The following is a 12,417-nucleotide window of genomic DNA, read 5'->3' as shown; positions in this document are numbered from 1 at the left end:
TATTTTTAAAATTCTATTAGAGTTTAATTGCTTGTAAAAGATGGTCTTGTATATATATATATATTAGCTTTTTAAATTTTATTTTTGCTGTTTTAATTTGTGTAAGCCTCCTTGAGTCCTGGTCTCGGGAAAAGGCGGGATATACGCAAATATCACCATCTGCTCTTAAAACCATCCAAACTGGTTGGTTTGCCTCCTGTGGAAGTGAGTTCCACAGTTCCCTAACCCTCTATTCGATGTAGAAGAGCCTCTTGTTTCCTGTCGTAATTCATTCAACATTCAGGTTCACTGGATGGCCCTGAGTTCTAGTATTATTAGGAAAGAGGGAGAAAAACTTCCCTCTGTCCATTCTCTCCCAACCACGTATCATTTTGGGCACCTCTTTAAGAACATAAGCTTCTCTGAATGTTCATTTGAAATCAGTTTCTCTGCAATCTCCACCCATTCTCCTTCCTGAGCAACAGAGAACAACCCAGATCTTGTCTGTTATTCTCAGCTGAATGAAATTTCATTACTGTCCTAATAGAAATCCTTTCCCCCACTAGATCTGTCCCTCCCTCCCCTGGAATTGTCGGCAGAGCTTCATTAATTGCAGAATAATGCCCCCTCTTCAAATCCAGCACCTCCTAATTTCATAAAACTGGTAACATTCATTCAACAACGGAGGCGACAAATTGCCTCAGATCAGTTCTGCAAAAAAGGCCTTCTAAGTGCTGGTTCTGTGACGGCACAGCTTGGCGTGGCATTGTGCTGGGGAACTGTTTTTGTGAATTGATTCCTTTCAAACAACAACAGCAAAGGAGGACTGAGATGAATTTAAATGGATAATAATTGTGTGCAACGTTCAGTTGAAGTGGGTGATAATTGTGCCAGACCTCCCTGATGAGGATGGAATATGTGCAGGTAAGAGATAAATTTGTGACGTGTGGTCTGCCAAAGTCCTTTCATATGAACATAAGAAGACCCTGATGGACCAGGCCAATAGCCCATCTAGTCCAGCATCCTGTTCTCACAGTGGCCAACCAGAAGCCTGTGGGAAACCCGAAAGCAGGACCAGAGAACAAGAACCCTCTCCCCTTCTGTGGTTTGCTGCCTCCAACTGTGAAGGCAGAGCACAGCCTTCAGGGCTAATAGGTCTCTCCTCATCAGAGTTCTCAAATCCTCTTTTAAAGCTATCTGGGTTGCTGGCCCTCACTGCCTCCTGTGGATGTGAGATGTTGGTTTTTAAAATTTATTTAATCATTTTTTCAATACAGACAACAACCACAAAAAGCACTACAACAAAAACCATAATAACAATAATAACACAATTTAACAATTCGGATTTAAATACACTGATATACCTATGACTGCACCTTTTTAACAATATTTCCCACCTCTCTCTCCTCCCTCCACGTTCCACAACTATCCGCCTTATCACTTAAATATTCATTCCAGATTTCTTCATATTTATCCATTCTTAATTTGCGTCGACATGCAATCCGTTCATATGTAGCTAATCTGTCCATATTATCAATCCATGTGCTCAATGGAATCTTTTTTGCGGTTCTTCCAATTCATCAAAACAAGTTTTTTTCTTCTAATATACCACAGGACATCCCTTTTTTTGACCCCTGTGGATGTGAGTTTAACTCTGCGATATTTCAGCCAGTGGTGGGTAGGTTGAGATCTGGATGATATATGACATGATTTGTGGGAGAATAGCAAGAATTCTGACTCCCAATTCTTTAACAGTTGTATTGTTATGAGTTTGTATGTGTCGGACTCCTATAATCCCTGGATCCAGCAAGTGTTAGAATTTAATCAAGGCTTGGGGTGTTAAACTGCTTGCCAGGCCTGTCAAACCCCTGGATCTAGCAAGTGTTGAAAGCTGATGAAGCCAAGTTAGCTTCCTGTTTTAAGGTGAGCAGCTGGGTGATGGGCCATTAAAAGGATAAAGGATCAAGGACAAAAGATCATGGGGGCTTGGGGCGAGGTGGCAAATGGACGTGGGTCCCACCCTCAACAGAGAAGGCTGGAGTTTAGCGTAGAGAGGTTAGAGACTTAGGAGTTATGTGAGGTAGAAGCAGGAGAAGAAAAAACTGTGTGCTGGAAAAGCAGGGAGAGAAAGAGAGCCATGGCTGATCTCTGCTTGAATCCAAGGCTTGCACCCCAAGCAAGACCCCTTTTTGGGGGGTTTTATTGCTGCGAACCCGCCCACTGTAAATATGTGTAAATAATCCATATATCCTAAAGACACTACAGTCTCCGTTGTGCCTCGTTTCCAAATGGAAATATGGACCCCCGGGTAAGATTCCTGGGACCCCTGGCATCTCTCACCACTGAGAGATTGGGATGGAGAGCAACAAGGTTAACAAAAATTTTATTCTTCTCACTCCTTCTAAATTAGGCTGCTGAGATGTGGAAGGTTTGGTGGAGGATGCAGGCGGGGGTGCCAGGAGTTTATTGCTAATGATTCAACCAGTCCTCAGTCTGAATTGGTTGCCTAAAACAGGGACCTGGAACCTATTTCAGCCCGGGGACCACATTCCCTTTGGGGCAACCTTTGGAAAGTCACATGATGCTGGTGGGCGGGGCCAGAGGTGCATCAACACTTGCAATTTTTGCCTGCACAGTTTTGCCTGCTATAATAATAATAATATATATATAATAATTTATTATTTATACCCTGCCCATCTGGCTGAGTTTCCCCAGCTACTCTGGGCGGCTCCCAATCAAATGTTAAAAACAATACATCATTAGATATTAAAAACTTCCCTAAACAGGGCTGCCTTCGGATGTCTTTTAAAGATAGGATAACTGCTTATTTCCTTCACATCTGAAGGGAGGGTGTTCCACAGGGCAGGCGCCACTACCTAGAAGGCCCTCTATCTGGTTCCCTGTAACCTCACTTCTCGCAATGAGGGAACCGCCAGAAGGCCCTCGGAGCTGGACCTCAGTGTCTGGGCTGAACGATGGGGGTGGAGACGCTCCTTCAGGTATACAGGACCGAGGCCATTTAGGGCTTTAAAGGTCAGCACCAACACTTTGAATTGTGCTCAGAAACGTACTGGGAGCCAATGCAGATCTCTCAGGAGAGAGAGATCTATTCCTTTTTGGGGTTTGAAGCAATATGCTAGCTGCAAAGCCACTGCCGTTCTACCCAAGACTCAAACCGCGTTCCTTGACATTTCATTTTACTTAACATGAAAGCACTGGTGCTGACCTTATAATAGCAAGCTAGGTGTGTGCATGTGCAGGAGTTTAAATACTGTGACCTAACAAATCTCTGCTGGAATGCCGGTTACAGTTTCAAATCGATAGAAGAGAAAAGAAAATTCTGTTGAGAGAGTCTTGAGAAATTCAAGAGTAGCTGAAAGTCTGGTGGGCCACAAAACCAGGAGCAGGACAGAAGCCAAGCCTTTTCACCCTTTTTTTTTTATTCAGCACAGGTGCTACAGAGTCCAGGTCAGGCCAATACATTTTGCCACCCGAATCTGGAGATGGTCAGATCCAGAAGTGGAGTGGGAAGAGATCAGGGAGCTGGATGACCACAGGGAGGGCCTTAGTAGGATGGGGGAAGGAAAATTGTGATCGCAACAGCTGCCTGAGCCTGAGGAGGGGGCCAGTGATTTAGGGAGTAAGGAGCTAGATTCAGGAGAGGGACCAGGCAGGATTGTTGGGGGTGTGTGTGGGTGTGTGGGTGTATCTATATATCTAACTACTCTATTCGAAACTTAAAAATGGAAAGCGTAATGCTGGTGGTCAACAAAAGAGGTTCAAAGACTCTCTCAAGGCAAATCTAAAAAAAGTGGTATAAACACTGACAACTGGGAAACACTGGCCTGCGAGCGCTCCAGTTGGAGAACAGCCTTTACCAAAGGTGTAATGGGCTTTGAAGACACTCAAACTCAGGACGCAAGGGAGAAATGTGCTAAGAGGAAGGCACGCTTGACAAATCCACACTGTGATCAACTCCCGCCTGGAAACCAATGTCCCCACTGTGGAAGGGCATGTGGATCCTGAATTGGTCTCCACAGTCACTTACGGAGTCACTTAAAACTGTGTTTATGGAAGACAATCTTACTAGGCTACGAGTGATCGCAGAAGAAGAAGAAGAAGAAGAAGAAGAAGAAGAAGAAGAAGAAGAAGAAGAAGAAGAAGATCTATTTATCTCTATCTCTATATAATGTTATTAATTTTTATTTCATGCCATTTATATACTGCTTGATTGTAAAAGAAAGCCAACAAATTAATAATAATAATAATAATAATAATAATAATAATAATAATAATAATATATTTATACCCTGCCCATCTGGCTGCGTTTCCTCAGCCACTCTGGGTGGCTCCCAACAGAATATTAAAAACATGATAATACAGTACATCAAACATTAAAAACTTCCCTAAACAGGGTTGCCTGCAGATGTCTTCTAAAAGTCAGATAGTTGTTTATTTCCCTGACATCTGGTGGGAGTGTGTTCCACAGGGCGGATGCCACTACCAAGAAGGCCCTCTGCCTGGTTCCCTGTAACTTCACTTCTTGCAGTGAGGGAACTGCCAACAGGCCCTCGGAGCTGGACCTCAGTGTCCAGGCTGAACGATGAGGGTGGAGACACTCCTTCAGGTATACTGTGTCCAGGCGGTTTACAAAAATAACGAAACAATAACATTACCAGTGAAAGATGTCCCAGGGGTGCAGAGCTTTGTCATGCAGAGCTGTGTCTGTGTTTCCTCCCCCCATACAGTTTTTGGTGAATGCTGAAGACACCCCTCTTTGACCCCTGAGATGCGTGCTTATAGGACTCACCCTATGCTTGTGAATACAATCTGTTTTAACTTCTGAATTTAAAATGGTTTCAACCCACCCTGGGGCCTGCTATTGAATACATTGGAGAAGAGGAAGAGGAAGTACTAATGGCCGGCAAAAGTTTGACCAACAAAGCCCAGTCTACACGACACTTTGTGGTCAACTTTTCTGGAAGATTGAAAGCTTTAAACCACTGGACATATCATGCTCCTGACCTCTTGGACGCTTAAAACTAATGAGGGAAAGAGGCAGGAGCAGCTGGCTTCATTAAAGAGCGGCTGACCTTAGATTAGGGGGCAGTTGCTGGCTAATTGCGTTGCTTCCTTTCCTACAAGACAGAGCCTCAGTTCCTGCCTTGGAGAACGAAATGGACAAGGCAAACTTTGTCCACCTACAGGAAAGACGTCTCAATTGCTGCATGCAACGAGCTGCATCTATTGAACTTCTGGCTGCCATGTTATGTGGCCATTTCACACCCGTTACAGAGGAGTGGCTGGAGTGTTGATCTGGGAAACCCGGGTTCAAACCCTGCCACAGCCATGTGAAGCTCACTGGGTGATATTAGGCCAATCACTGTTTCACAGTCTAACCTACCTCACAGGGTTGTTGTTGAGATAAAATGAAGAGGAGAACTGTCATCTTGAGCTTCTTGGAGAAAAGTGGGATCTAATATCCAATGCCCTCTTTCATGTGTTATTTGTTGTTATTTTTTTATAATGCATTTTGTGTTTTTTATATTGTAATTTTATATTATGGACTGAGATCTATGGATGAAAGGTGGTATACGAATTTAATAAAGAATAATAATGATCACAATAATAGTAATAGTAACAACAACAACAAATTGCTCTAAGAAATCGTTATAATAGTTGTTTATTCCACAAAGAGACTGAGCCAATTAGGAAGCATAGAAATTTAAGAATCAGAGCCAGACCATTGGTCAATCTAGCTCACTGTTGTCCACACTCGTCGGCACCAACTCTCTAGGGTTTAAAGATGGGACAATTATCAATCAATTATATGCCAGAAAGTGTGTTAAAACACATCAGTGTTCTACATGTCTGGATAGGCTTACTTAAACAAAAACATTTTAAGCAGATGGTGTAAAGAGTACAGGGGTGGCCACACCTGCTTGGTGTCAAGTGGCAGGGAGTTCCACAGTGTGGGTGCTGCCATATTAAAAAAAAAAGCAAAAACATTTCTTACAAATGTGGAGGGTGTAAAGCACCATTGACAGCTTCCGGTCCTCCTATCCTTACTCCCAAGTAAGCATGCAAAGAATGGCACCCTCAGCCAAGCAGCACTGGGCAACGAGAGACAGGCATCCGTTCTGACCCATCTTCTCCCTGGTAAGCCACACCTGTGCGCATTTGCCCCACGCTTGGCTCCTCTCTGATTACTCTTCCCGGTGCGCACTTTACAAGATGGTTCTTTGAAGGAACAGACGGAAGCAGCAGGTTGCGCTGCAAATCCCAGCGCCTCCCTTGTTTCCCGGCCGCTTGAGGTTGACAGCTTTGCAGAAGTGGTATTAATTGCCTCTTAAAACATGCTGGCTCCCAGGTTGCATTCCCACCATGAGATGGAGAATGCGATGGGGGGGGGGGTGGCTGGAGATGCTCTAGCTCCTAGATGAACATCCAGGCAAGAATCAACATAAGAAAATGGAAAGAGCCTGTCTGCTGGAACAGGCCAATGGCCCATCTAGCATCCTGTTCTCATACTAGCCAACCAGATACCTACGGGAAGCCTGTAAGCAGCACAAAAGCCCTCTCCCCTCCTGCAATTTCCAGCAACTGGTATAAATAATAATAATAATAATAATAATAATAATAATAATAATTTATTTATACCCCACCCATTTGGCTTGGTTTCCCCAGCCACTCTGGGCGGCTTCCAACAAAGCACTAAAATACAATTACCTATTAAACATTAAAAGCTTCCCTAAACAGGGCTGCATTCAGATGTCTTCTAAAAGTTTGGTAGTTATTTTTCTCTTTGACGTCTGGTGGGAGGGCGTTCCACAGGGCGGGTGCCACCACCGAGAAGGCCCTCTGCCTGGTTCCCTGTAACTTGGCTTCAGAAGCCTTGCTGCCTCCCACCATCATGACCAGTCACCATGAGAAGCCTTCATGAATTTGCCCAATCCTCTATTAAATATTGCATTTGTTAATTGCTGGAAGTACCTGAAAGCAATCGACACTGAATCCTATAAAAAGGTGAAAGCACCTAAACGGCCTCTGTCCAGCATACCTGAAGGAGCGTCTCCACTCCCATCGTTCTACCCGGACACTGAGGTCCAACTCCGAGGGCCTTCTGGCTGTTCCCTCACTGCAAGAAGCCAAGTTACAGGGAATCAGGCAGAGGGCCTTCTCGGTAGTGGCACCCGCCCTGTGGAACGCCCTCCCACCAGATGTCAAAGAGAAAAACAATTACCAGATTTTTAGGAGACATCTGAAGGCAGCCCTGTTTAGGAAAGCTTTTAACGTTTAATAGGTTATTGTATTTAAATATTCTGTTGGAAGCCGCCCAGAGTGGCTGGAGAAACCCAGCCAGATGGGCGGGGTATAAATAATAAATCATCATCATCATCATTAATAGATTATTGTCTTATCATTAGTTGGCTCAGACTGTCATTGATGGTGGCGCCACCTATTGTTGGACTCCCAGCCTCCCGCCCTACCAGTCCCAATGGGCACAAGCCACCACAGCTCAACCTTTCTCTTCCTCCTTTTCCTCTGTTAATGGCCTCAGCTCCATCACTGCCCAGCTAGAACGCTGCCTGCGTATTACCTCTCTCTCCTCATCTGAGAGCCGTTGTTTTGTATAAACACGCTAAAATTAGCTTCACGTTTCACTCAATTAATTGCTTCAGCGGGGACACACCTGTGCAATCAGCACTCAGACACCGTGGGATGGATGCGGTCTCCTTTAACCTGTTGGCTGCTCACAGCTGTTCCTAATGTCTCCCTGGGGTGGGGAGCGATGAAGGCAGATGCAAGTGCAGATACCAAGATACCATTTGGCGCCACTTGTGAGTGAATTGGACCATGACGTGTTTTCGGGGGAAATGTGACCCTGAGGGTTAGGGCGCCGAGGGCTCATTTTATGGGGTGCCATGAAATCAGGGGTTTTCACCACAAAACGTCGCAGGGGGGCTTTTACCATTGTTTGGCACTGCTTGGGAGTGAATTAGACGGCATGAATGCCCTGATAATACCCTCCAATATAGGGATGTCCAATTCAACAACAACGCGGGTGGCGCTGTGGGTTAAACCACAGAGCCTAGGGCTTGCCGATCAGAAGGTCGGCGGTTCAAATCCCTGTGATGGGGTGAGCTCCTGTTGCTCGGTCCCTGTTCCTGCCAACCTAGCAGTTCGAAAGCACGAAGTGCAAATAGATAAGTAGGTACCGCTCCGGCAGGAAGGTAAACGGCGTTTCCATGACCTGCTCTTGTTCGCCAGAAGCAGATTAGTCATGCTGGCCACATGACCCGGAAGTTGTACGCCAGCTCCCTCAGCCAGTAAAGTGAGATGAGCGCTGCAACCCCAGAGTTGTCCATGACTGGACCTAACGGTCAGGGGTCCCTTTACCTTTACCTATTCAACAACAACATTTATACCCCATCCATCTGATTAGGTTGCCCCAGCCACTCTAGGCAGCTTCCAACATATATAAAAACATAGTAAAACATTAAACATTTAAAAAATCTTCCCTATTATACAGGGCTGCCTTCAGATGTCTTCTAAAGTTGTATAGTTATCTCCTTGGCTTGGGGGTTGTATAACTCCACACCATTTCTCTGATGAAAATAGGGATGCCTTAAGGAAAAGTGGGACATTCCAGGACCAAATCAGAAACTGGGACGGCTTATGTAAATCTGGAACTGTGCTTGGAAAATAAGGACACTTGAGTGTTTGGATATCTGTCTTGGATGCCTCTGCGGTGTTATTTTGCTTCTGGATAGAAGACATGAAATGGAGTGGAGTAGACCCAGAATGGGAGATCTGTAGCAACGGGTGGATGATGGGGCTTGGAGTTCATCAACATCCAGAGGGCCACAGTTTCCCTGTCCTGGGCACAGACTTTCGTATTTCCCAAGTTTGTTTCCTTGACCCTTCAGTCGTCAGCTTCATCTGTATTAGCTCTGCCTCCTGCTGCTGATTCTTAGCTTGCTCTGCAATTGCCCAGCCCAGCCCTGCTCAAGAAGTAAACCACACTGGTTGGGGTTCTGCTGGAGTTGTAGTCCAAAATATCTGGTGGGCACCAAGTAGCCAAAGGTTGCATTAGGTTTTCCAGACACCATTTCTTGTGTGGCACGAAAGAACCAGAAAGGGCTTTGCTATTGTTGGGCTCCATCTCTCCAGGACCTCCAAGGCATTTGAGATGCTGGAAGGATCTGAGGGTAGCTGTTAATTAAAGCCACTGTGGATAACGGGCAGTGTAAGGATGGTGGCAGGGCTGAGAGTGATTTTTAATCTTGCCAGTGCCTCTGCCTTGTCCCGCTAAGCTACTTCCAACCCTGGGTGCTAATGAATGTTACTCACACTTCCTGAAATGTGTGGGAAGCGCTGTCCTCCTGTTCGACAGAGAAGTCCTGACTCTCTTCCCCTCGGGGGCAAGTAGCTTGGCTGGAAATCAGTAAGGATGTCCTTGAAGGAGAACGCTGATGAAGCCAGGTGAAAGCTGGGAAGACACTCTGTCTGAAGGAGATATCCTGTGCAAAGTGAAAGCTCGCATCTTCTTGTATCATGAGATGGCTTACCAGAGGAAGGGCAGACAACTTCAGTCTCCAGGTTCAAATCTGCCTGTCCAGACCTCTGGTCACCTCCCCTCAAAAAGATACTGTAGATTTGGAAAAGGGTAATCCAAACGATCAGCAGAGTGCAGCATTTTGGGGTTTTTTTAGTTTAGATCAGGGTCTCCCAAACTTGGGTCTCCAGCTGTTTTGGGAATACAACTCCCATCATCCCTAGCTAGCAAGAAAATAGCTGGAGACTCAAGTTTGGGAAACACTGGTTTAGAGGAAAGGCAAAGCAACATGATAGAAATTTATAAAATCCTATATAGGATGGAGAAAAGTGGATAGGGGAAAGTTTTTCTCATCTCTCATAACACTAGGTAAAAAGATAAAGGACCCCTGGATGGTTAAGGCCAGTCAAAGATGACTATGGGGTTGCGGCAATTCAATTCGCTTTCAGGCCAAGGGAGCTGGCGTCTGTCCACAGACAGCTTTCTGGGTCATGTGACCAGCATGACTAAACCGCTTCTGGCGCAACGGGACACTGTGACGGAAGCCAGAGCACACAGAAACGCTGTTTTCCTTCCCGCCACAGCGGTACCTATTTAGAAGACGAAGGGTTTGGACTTGATATCCCGCCTTTCAATCCCCTAAAGGAGTCTCAAAGCAGCTAACCATCTCCTTTCCCTTCCTCCCCCACAACAAACACTTTGTGAGGTAAGTGGGGCTGAGAAACTTCAGAGAAGTGTGACTAGCCAAGGTCACCCAGCAGCTGCCTGTGGAGGAGTGGGGAAGTGAACCCAGTTCACCAGATTACGAGTCCACCGCTCTTAACCACTACACCACACTGGCTCTCATACCACTGGTATGCTTTCAAATTGCTAGGTTGTCAGAAGCTGGGACAGAGCAACAGGAGCTCACCCCATCGTGGGGATTCGAACCACCAACCTTCTGATTGGCAAGCTCAACATCACCATCACTTTTAATTTGTATACCATCTTTCTATCTTACAGTACTCAAGGTGGTTTACAAGCGGAAGAAACAAAGAATGTACACCTTACAACAATCTAATGCAATACAAAAATGAGATAATGAAACATAACTTTAAAATAGGCAACCTACATCAAAAAAGTAATTCAACAATAATATAGAATAATATCAGCATATAAAAATTAAACAGAAATTCACTCTTAACAATTGCAATAAATAATTTGTAAACTACAATCACTAAAACAACGGCAAGCCACAGTGCATAAAATAATACAATACAAATTGAGAAGAAATGACTAGAGGGTGGAGCAAAGCAGGTGGAAGAAGTCTCTCCCCTCACGGTTCTTCCTCCAGGAATAGCTCTCTTATGAGGACTACTAGGCCCGTGGTTTAGACCGCAGCGCCACCCGCGTTATAGTGATAGTTACCGTATTTTTCGCTCTATAACACGTACCCGACCATAACACGCACGTAGTTTTTAGAGGAGGAAAATCCGTAGGCATGCCACCCGTAGGCATTCCCTCCATAACACGCACAGACATTTCCCCTTACTTTCTAGGAGGAAAAAAGTGAGTGTTATGGTGCAAAAAATACGGCTATAGCCATAACACTATAACTCATGGGCCGCCAATGAGGCCGAGTGTTGGAAGGTTCTTTGATCCATGCTGAAAGGACTTCTTCAGACTGTGCATAGTTAAAGAGCTAGTGTGGCATAGTGACTAGTGAGAAACAGCCTCGACCCAGTATACCTGAAGGAGAGTCTCCACCCGCATCGTTCTGCCCAAACATTGAGGTCCAGTGCCGAGGGCCTTCTGGCGGTTCCCTCCCTGCGAGAAGTGAGGTTACAGGGAACCAGGCAGAGGGCCTTCTTGGTAGTGGCGCCACCCTGTGGAACGCCCTCCCATCAGATGTCAAGGAAATAAACAACTATCTGACTTTTAGAAGACATCTGAAGGCAGCCTTGTTTAGGGAAGCTTTTCATGTTTAATAGGTTATTGTATTTTAATACAGTGGTACCTCGGGTTAAGTACTTAATTCATTCCGGAGGTCTGTACTTAATCTGAAACTGTTCTTAACCTGAAGCACCACTTTAGCTAATGGGGCCTCCTGCTGCCGCTGCACCGCCGGAGCATGATTTCTGTTACCATCCTGAAGCAAAGTTCTTAACCTGAAGCACTATTTCTGGGTTAGCGTAGTCTGTAACCTGAAGCGTAAGTAACCCGAGGTACCACTGTATTCTGTTGGTAGCCACCCAGAGTGGCTGGGGAAACCCAGCTAGATGGGCGGGGTATAAATAATAAATGTATTATTATTATTATTATTATTATTATTATTATTATTATTAGTTGGACTAGAACCTGGGAGACCAGAGTTCAATTCCTCACTTGGCTGTGATGCTTATGGGGTGACTGCAGCCCACCCACCAGCTGCTGCAGCAATCTCCTTCCAACTTTTGAGAGGTTGGTGGTCCAGCCCACTGAAGGTGGGAGGCTGAGGGATCCGGCCCACTGGTGGAATCCAGTTCCCAGTCCCTGGGATATAGCAAAGGTGTGTGAAAGTTTCAGGAGAGCCTCCCAACAGCACCGGAAGGCCCCTGTTCAGTGTGCCTGAGCCCCAAACAGGAGAGAAGGGGATCTGCTGCAATATTTTGTTGCCGCTCCCCACTGGTTTGTTCCAGGTGTTTTCATCACTGCATCTTCCCTGACATGGAAAGGCTCAGCTTGCTCTGGAAATGGGGTGTGGGTGGGTGGGTCGGGGGCGAGACACGAGAGGCCTGCAAAATGAATACACACACTTACACAATCAATAGAGAGCAGAGTCAAAATCACTCTTGCAATTTCAGGTAGTTACAAACATTTCTGAAAGGCCATCAAGCTCTCAAGGCAGAGCCAGTTAAATT

The sequence above is a fragment of the Podarcis vaucheri genome, assembly GCF_965113315.1.
Source record: "Podarcis vaucheri genome assembly, chromosome: 16".
Lineage (NCBI taxonomy): Eukaryota > Metazoa > Chordata > Lepidosauria > Squamata > Lacertidae > Podarcis > Podarcis vaucheri.
Note: the sequence above shows the minus strand (reverse complement) of the source record.